The following is an 8,903-nucleotide window of genomic DNA, read 5'->3' on the forward strand; positions in this document are numbered from 1 at the left end:
TAAATTTCTGATGTTTTCACAAAATGAGTTGATTTTTAGTTTTTTTTTTTATTTTTTTTGCTTGTTTGTTTGTTTTTTGTCTTTAGCATGAACAAATAATTGTAAACCTATCTCCTTCTCTGGTCAATGAAACACAAAGAACAAGATGACACAGGAAACCCAAAGTTGTGGGGAAGAAAAGCAGGACTTGGATTTTAAATAACTACATCCATCAGAGGGACAGACTGCCCTGTAGGACTCCTTGGGTTTCCCAGTAATGACAGCTTGGCATGTGTGAAGAAGCACCTCTCTGGTTTCCTATTTTTTTACTGTAAAATTCAACAGATTTTAACTTTATGAACCATATAAATTTATTGACCATCAACTATGTGAAAACTCTAAGGCTAGACTCTGGGATGAGGAGTTCTTTAAGCCACTGTGCATTTTCTAGCTTTCATGGTAATTGCTCTCTAATTTAGAAACTGTGTGATTACCAAGAATTTCTAAAAAAAATATTCTGTATTAGAAAGAGGCATATAATTGCAAATTACTCATATAAGCATATATTACATTAATACATCTGAATAAATGAAGCATGTGAGATCAGAAAACAAAAACACGGACCTACAACTCATCACACAGCTGGGAAAAGTGCTGTAATTACAAAGCAAAATAATTGTCTTTTAGGTCCAAAGCATGTTTTCAAAGTCCTCTAGCTAATAAATATCTATATTTTCTTTATTCCAAATTTATTGCTGTGCTTTCATTATTATAATTTGTTTGAAAGATCATGTATTGATCTAGTGTATCATTTCAAACAATTCCCTTAAAAGTACTAAGAATTTTCTTGTAACACCCATCACTAATTTTATTAGTACCATAGTTATATGTGAATTTTGAGCCTACAGGAGAAGTTTACTTAAAATTCAAAAATTTTCTGTCACTGAAAAGGTAGAAGATATATTAAAGATGACTTTAATGTCTAGGAAATAGAAATATGCCAAAGGAATTATTTCCAGGAATTTGGTCATTTTTGAGGTACTGATCTGTGTATAATAAGTGAAATTTAATTGTATTTGAAGATTTATGGAAATATGCTTCAAAATAAATGTGCCATGAGAGAGAATATTAGTATATTTAGCTTCTACAACTATTTCCAGAAAATTTACATAATATCATAAAAATTACATGAATTATGTAGAAATGCTATTCACTGTATCTTTATAGTATTTTGAGGAGATTCATGGAATTGGTATTTTTGCTTCAAATATATTTTGTCAAAAATAAACTTGGTCATTAAGCTTTTTGTTTTATATGATATCATCAATTTATGATGATATTATTATTCTCTTTTAAGCCCAACTATATATAAAAATTAGTGATTCTTTTTCTTGGTGCCATGTTATCTTCCAAAATTCTTATTTTTTTGTGAAAAACAATGATAATTTTGAAGTGCAGAGTTATATCCATATAAAGCATATTTTATTTTATCCAATTTTAATCATTGATCTAATTTATATCAAAATGTATTGAACATTTTTGATTGTGTATTATAAGCCCATAAACTAAGCTAACTATTTTACTTAGAAATCTGGATCTTCAAATATACACATCTATTTTGCCCACAATGAATTAAAGTAACAAAGAGAAGCATAAAATGAGATAAACATCCACAATGAAAAGAGGAGGTGATCTCCAGTGAGAAAAGACTTCAAAGAACTTCTGGAAAACAGAAAGTCTGGAAGCAGATGAAGGATGCATTTGAGTACAAATTAGGGCTTACCAGGGGGTAGATTAAGACCATGACTAAACATCTTGGAAGTCTATAAATTAGTGTGGTTCAGATCAGCACATTTGAAATAGAGAAGAAAGCAGGTTTGGACACACATAATCTGGGGTTGCAGTCTACTCTCAGAGGAGGCTTATGCTTACTCCAAGCGAAATTTTGGAGCTATCTTGCACTCTCATAATTGTTCCTACTTGAGACATGGAGTGTGATTTACATGAGGCTCAAACAGTCTTGAGTGTAGAAAGACTTGAATGGTCATATCCAAAAAAAATCTTTTCTACTGATGAAAATATTTTGAAAAGACCACTTTCAGCAATTGTCTGGGAAATGAATCCTTCAGTCCTAATTGTGCCATAAAGCACAGTTCCCTATAGTGACACCACAAAAATTTACTTTTCAGTCTAAGTTCTGTACTTAGTTTATGGTACTGGTGAGACTCTATTCCTGAAGAAAACTTATAAAAAGGGAAAACATTGCAATTAATTACTGTTTTGACAACTGTGTGGACTGAATGTCAAATTAATGTTCATCTTGTGTCTCTTCTGCTGTTGATTTTAGATCCCCTAAATGGACTTCTTTTGGTCTCTATAAATTAGCTGATGGAGTGAAACTCATACTCATCCCCAAATCATTTGAGCCTCCTCACCATACATTTCTCAAGACACAACTGCTGCACTGGTCCTTTTACAATTCCTGTATGGCAAGTGAGTACTAAAAAAGTAGAGAACTGCATAATCTGTTTTCAAATTGAATCATCTGATTTTTATCTCTATTGCAACATGGAATCAATGTCCTTCTGGTAACGAGAGTGAATTGACCTAGCTAGGATTGTAATTTTTCCTCTTGCTTTCTGTTTATTTATTACATAAAATTTAGAATCCTCAGGTGCAGTTTAAATTTCAGTTGGAATCTTGTTAGACATTCTGATGGAAAATTGTCCTCTTAAATAATTAGGATTTCTAAAACTGGAGGATGCAGAGGCATGGTGTAAGAAAATATAGTTGCCAAGAGGGAGCAGGAGCCTCCCCTCCCGCCCTCCTCCTAGGGAGCCCTGTGCATGCCAGGTGTGGCGAGGAGCTGCCCCTGGGGGGACTCAGGAGGGGAAGAAGGGCTGGGCTTGCACAGGTGCTGACCACCCGCTCAAAGACGGGCAGCTGTCCTTGAGATTCCCTTGCTGCATCTACAAGGCAGCCTTGGGAAAGGCACAAGGAACACCTGTGCCCGAAGCATCAGGTGACAGGAATGCTCAGGACAGAGCTGGCAAGACAGGGACATGCATGACCAGCCAGGGACACCAAGTCCCCCCATGACCCTTCAGTCTCAGGGCACTGCTGTGCTGCTGGCCTGGTGTGGGAGAGCAGCTCTCCGGGGCCTGCCCACCACACCCTAGAGGTTGCCTGTGCCCAGAACCTCATGTGGGGTTTCGTCCACAAGCTGGCTCCACACCCTGCACCATGGCACCAGCCCAGTGCAGCCTCCAGCCACTGCAGGCAGAGAGCTGTGCCATGGGCTGATGGGGTACTCATAGCCTCTCCTAAGGGGCAGAACCGAGGTTCCTGGCCTGGCACACTTCCCAGATGCACCGTTCCTCCAGGGTGACTCTGCCAACCAATGAAAGAGCAATGGTTACTGTCCCCCGTGTCTGCTCAGGCATCATAGGACCAGGTCAGACGATCACCCACTAGTGAAGTGCCCGGCCTCGTGTTCAAGCACGATGCCCTGGACATGCAGACTCGAGTTCTTGCTGAACCTCAAGTCTGAGAAAATACAAGTGCTTCCCTGGAAGGACCCCGGAAAGGGAGACCAGAACCACAAGTCAGAAAGACCTGTCCTCTGCAACACCTTTGGTTCTCACCCAGCAGCATCCAGCCCCAAATCCATTTTATTCTTTGATTTAAACTTTTTCAAGTGTATTTAAAATTTTAAGTTATTATTTTAGAATACTTTTAGGTTAACAGCAAAATTGAGGAAAAGGCAGAATTTTGACCATTTAAAAAAAAACTGAAATGTAATAAACATTTACATTTTAATGAGGAGAAGGAGATCTCTCCTTATTCTGTTTGTAATTTTACAGCAAAGATGCCTTCCAACCAGCAGCACTTACTGTGCCTGCTCATGAAGACCTGATGCTCTGTGTAGGAGACACTCGGCTTATGATGCAGCCCAGGTCCTCCCCCCTCGTCACGGATCTGCCACAGCCAGTGTGCCCCGTAACCGCCTGAGAAACAGTGTCCCAAACAGCCCTTGGTTATTAACAAGAGGCTGATTGTAACACCTTTTCCCACATCAAGTCCTGTTCCTCTTGACTCACCTTTTGTCTTCCTGGCCCATGAGAAGACGCCCTGACTCTCACACCAATACTGCTCTCTTTCCCCCTTAAGTGGGACCATTTCTTGTTCGCACCAACTCTCCTGACTAGTTGCTGTGGTCTGTCTGCTCTGCGCAGTGAGTGGCAGAGGCTGGAAGGGTGGGAGGCTCCAGCCTTGCTGCTATCCACAGGGACTCACAGTCCTGTCATTTAAAACTCTGTCATTTTGATTGACAGACGCCACTCCACTGCTTGAGCCAGCAGCTCCCGATTTCAAAGGCCTGCAGAGCTTCCCTCCTGGAGGAAGAAGCCAGGGTAAGCCATTGCTCTGCAGCAGTTCCACAGGGCTGGAGCTCCAGGGTTGGACTGCAGGTCTAGCTACACGTCTGCCTGCGCACCTGTGTCACCTGTATGTCTAGTGCCTCTCAATCTATCATTCTAGTCATCACAGCCATCATTATCCGTGGTGTTCTTATTTTAATTCTTGAGGGTTGGTGTCATACTAAGCAATTGCATGACACTGGCTTGCATTTATGAGAAGTTACAAGATACAATTCTGAATCCCAGACAGTTCCCCTGGCCCAGGCAACATCACCATCACCCTAATGACAGAAGCAGCTGACTGGGATGGGAACTGTGAGGTTCGTGGACTCCATGACCCCAGCAAGACCCCGGACACCCGGGCTGCACAGACTGCCGGCCTACTCACTGTGAGGGGCAGAGCTCACGTTTCTCCTGTCCTCAGAGAACAAGCCTTGGGATCCATGTCCAAATAATTCCCAGACCACGGGTCACTGACTTCAAATCAAGGTCTGTTGAGACACGTTTCTAGGACCCAATCCTGGAAAAGCCACCTCAGCGAGACAGGGGCTCCTGGGTGGGAAACAGAAGCCTCATCAAAGGGCCCTGGCTTGTTCCTGGTGCTACATCTTCTGGGGAAAGCCACGTCCCAAGGGCAATTAGCTGAGGAGCTGACTAACCTCTGGGGGCAGTCCAGGAAGAAGAGGTTGCATCTCCCCAGTGTGAGGGGCCTTCCTCCTTGAGCATCACTCTGGGACCTTCTGCTTGATCAGGGAAGCAGCAGTCAACAGGCTTGTCCAACACTTAACAAAACCACAGTAAAAAATAAATAAATAAATAAAAATAACCCACTGTTATTTTTATAATGGTTATAGCTGGGAGTGATGGTGCACACCTGTCACCCCAGAGGCTTGGGAGGCTGAGGCAGGAGGATCCCAAATGCAAAGTCAGCCTCAGCGAGTTAGCAAGGCCCTGTCTCTAAATAAAATATAAAAGGGCTGGGAATGTGGCTCAGTGGTTAAACATCCTGAGTCCAATCCCTGGTACCCGCTCCATACACACACACACACACACAAAAATCCACTTCTGCTAAGCCCTTCCCCCTTATGGCAGAGGATTCTCTCAACCCATTTAAAGCTTATTTTTCCACCTGTGCTTTTGGTTCCCTGCACCAAATAATTTGCTCCATGAGCATCTCTCCATCAGTACAAAGTAGCCTCACAATAAATTACCAGGAAAAGCACTGTCTCTCTTATAATCTCGTCTTTACCTGTGGAGCCATCAAGCCCCACCCAGTTTCCTCATCTCTGATCCTGCTTCCTCTCTCACAATTGGACACAGCTGCTGATCACATTCCTTTGTGCAGCTCCCTCAGGTAGACCAGATCCTTGGGTCCGCATAGAGTCTGCACCTGCTGATGGGCCTCCAAGAGACCTTTTTCAAACTCACACTATCCTGAAGGAGCAGAGACCACCGCCAACCCAGTCATGCTGCTAGAGATGCTGGTCTCCCATCAGGCTTGGTGGAAGAGCTGGGGGAAGGCCCAGAACCTGCTTCTGAGTGTGACATTCTTCACGCAATGTAGCACCATCACTTAGGGCATTCATCGACATGTTGAAACTGAGTCTGTTTACAAATATCTCAACATCTCTGTCTTCAGTACCTTGACTCTCTCAGTGCCTTCTATTGCTCAAATATTCTCTGAACTCTCTTCTCTGAACATACAGCTTCCTTCAAATTTCAATATTTTCCTGTATGAAATACACCAGTGTAGCTTGTAGTATAATTATTTGGGAGGAAAAACATCTTTAAACACCTTTTTAAAGTTACTTCCCCTGGACTTTGGTAACTTGTATTAAGTGTGTCTTGTTATATTAGTGTATATTGGGTAATTAGGGTATATAGTTATATTAATAAGTGTGCCTTGTTATATTGATGAGTGTGCCTTGTTATATTAGTGTGTGTTGTTACACTAACATGTGTTGTTATCTTGGTGTGTGCTGCTGTACTAGTGAGTGTGGGTGTACTAGTGAGTGTGGGTGTACTAGTGAGTGCCTGCTTGTTCTCACTAGCACTCCTCACCATCCCCACGTTCTCAGTGTGCTCCTGAGGCTGAGGCTCAGCTGAGAAAGATGACTGTCTCAAGTGAGTGACAGGCCCACATCTTGCATAAACCGATCTTGGGTTAGGTTCCTAGCAGCCCTGTCCTCAGGTCTAGTGGCCTGGGTCTGCTTCCCAACCATGCAACCTATGGAATGCAAATTCTCCTTGCCTTTTAGCTGGTGATGATGCTCTGTGAAGTAAAGAACACTACAAATACAATCATGCTCTAGGAAATACAAGGACACCCATTCCTCCCAGACCACTATGCCTAACATAAACCAATGCCTTTGTCGTTACAGAAATGGAAAAACTCAGATAACTCCAACCAGAGAGAGCACTGAGGTTTAGTTTAAGGTTTTACTCAACTGAGGGTGTGGTGGTCTCGTGGCAGATGTGGTCAGCATTAGCAAACAGTCAGCTGGAGGGCTGTCGGTGGAAAGCAACTACTTGGCAACTGTTGAAACCAGCAGCTGAATTGATTTCCCTGAGCCCCCACCCCAGCTCATTCCTCTTTCTTCTGTGTGTGCTCGTGCACGGGGATGTGGGGTGGGGTGGGGGTTGGTCTTGGATCTGGTTTTTATTCTTTGCTTCACCACTCCTTTAGGCACTCTGGACACCACCAAGCTCCAAAACCATCTTTAGGAAGTGGATTATTTTCTCTACCTTCTTAAATTTCTTTTTCCTACAATCATTTACATTTTAACCTTTGGCTCCAAGTGGATGCAAAGTGTGCTTCCTGTTGGTGGAGGGAAGTCATTACAGAGATGTTTTATTACCACATGAGCACATCATATCTGAGTTATGAAATAACATGACAGTCCACATTGATGGTAGGTATTGATATATTTTCATAAAAATATGCAAAGCCCAAACTGGTGATAGACAGCTTGCATCGTTGACTAGGTATTAATTCAATGAAGATGTGATTACATCAGGGTAGAAATGTTTAATCCCATAACACATTGCAGTAAGACTTGAAAGCAGGAACAAAAAGCAAGGTAATTAGGAATGCCAAAATTTCAATCAGTGATCTTTAGAATTTATCAATTTTCAAACCCCTGAGCATCACAATGTAAGAATATTCAGGTTTAACACTATTATTAAACAAAGTAAAATGAATAAAGAAAGTTAAATAATTTAGCAAAATACAAGAAAATAAAAGAGTAAACTATCATTTTAAATAAACAGAAGTCTCTAAATTAAATATCAGCAAAAAAAGAGTCTAATAGCACATCAGAGATAAATATATAAAATTAAAAGTGTGATAGATTTTAGAAACATTTTAATAGAATTTACTTCATAAAGAGGTTTCTACATAAGGCAGCAAATTAAGATGTTGTAACTCCAAGCAATTTGTAGTTTGGTTATAAAATTGTGAAACATACATGCTGCAAGACTCCCTGGTTTGTTTTTTAATTCCAGTGGAGAACATTTGCAGTCTTTTGTTTTGAAAAGCACCAGGCGCTGCATTGAGACCAAAGGAAGGAAGCTCCTCGCTGCCCCTCCCCAGATTCCCAAAGACTCTCTTCCCAAGCCCAGCCACTTTCCATCCCAACCCTCCCCAATGCTGACTGTTCTCCGGTACTTGGTTTCTGAGCACCTGTTTTGAGCCTCTGAGACCCTGCGCCCTGGGTGCTCCACCACCACGAGAGACACTTTGGGTTGGGTGGGTGATGTGACCACGTAATATAGTGTGGGGATTTGGGGTCCCACCATCCAGAACCAATGCACTGAGACTTAAGCCATCCCAAGAGACAGAGTCCACAAACACTTGACAACGTTTCTCTCTGTGTCCCCATGGCACCTGACACCTGTCAGGACTGCCAATTAAATGCACCACCCTTGGAAAACAAGGAACTCATAATGAATAATTGTCTTTGCCCCAACCGTCTAGCTGAAAGCATTCCGACCTCTATTTGTCTTTCTGTCACACGGGGTGGTGTTCAGCTTTCTGTTACTCCAACACACACCTGGGATCATCAGCCTATGAAAAAGTGGATCTGGTTCTGCTCATGGTTTTGGGTATTTCAGCCCATGCTTGGGGGTGGAACTGCTCTGGGCTGTGGTGTCCACCATGGTGGGAGCACATGGAGCAAAGCCGTTGATCTCATCACCTGGCAGCCAAAGCAAGAGACAAAGGAGAGGATGGCACTGCCCATGCCCTTGTTCTGGGACCACCTAGTCCTGGTTTATGATGACTGGCTCCAGGTGCCATGAGACCAAAGGAAGAGAGGCAGAGAGATCTCAGCTTGCACAGGGTAGGACTTACTCAGGAGCTTACTGACACAAAATGGGTCCTGGGTGGCAGCAAGACCAGTTGGATTCCTGCAATTTGGGTCAGAAAGAGGGGAGTATTAGTGGATTAGGACAAAAGTGACTTCCTCCTGGCTGGAATAGGCCTGGTTTGTTAGGATAATAATGAAG

Source organism: Marmota marmota, unplaced genomic scaffold, assembly GCF_001458135.2.
Source record: "Marmota marmota marmota unplaced genomic scaffold, marMar, whole genome shotgun sequence".
NCBI lineage: Eukaryota > Metazoa > Chordata > Mammalia > Rodentia > Sciuridae > Marmota > Marmota marmota.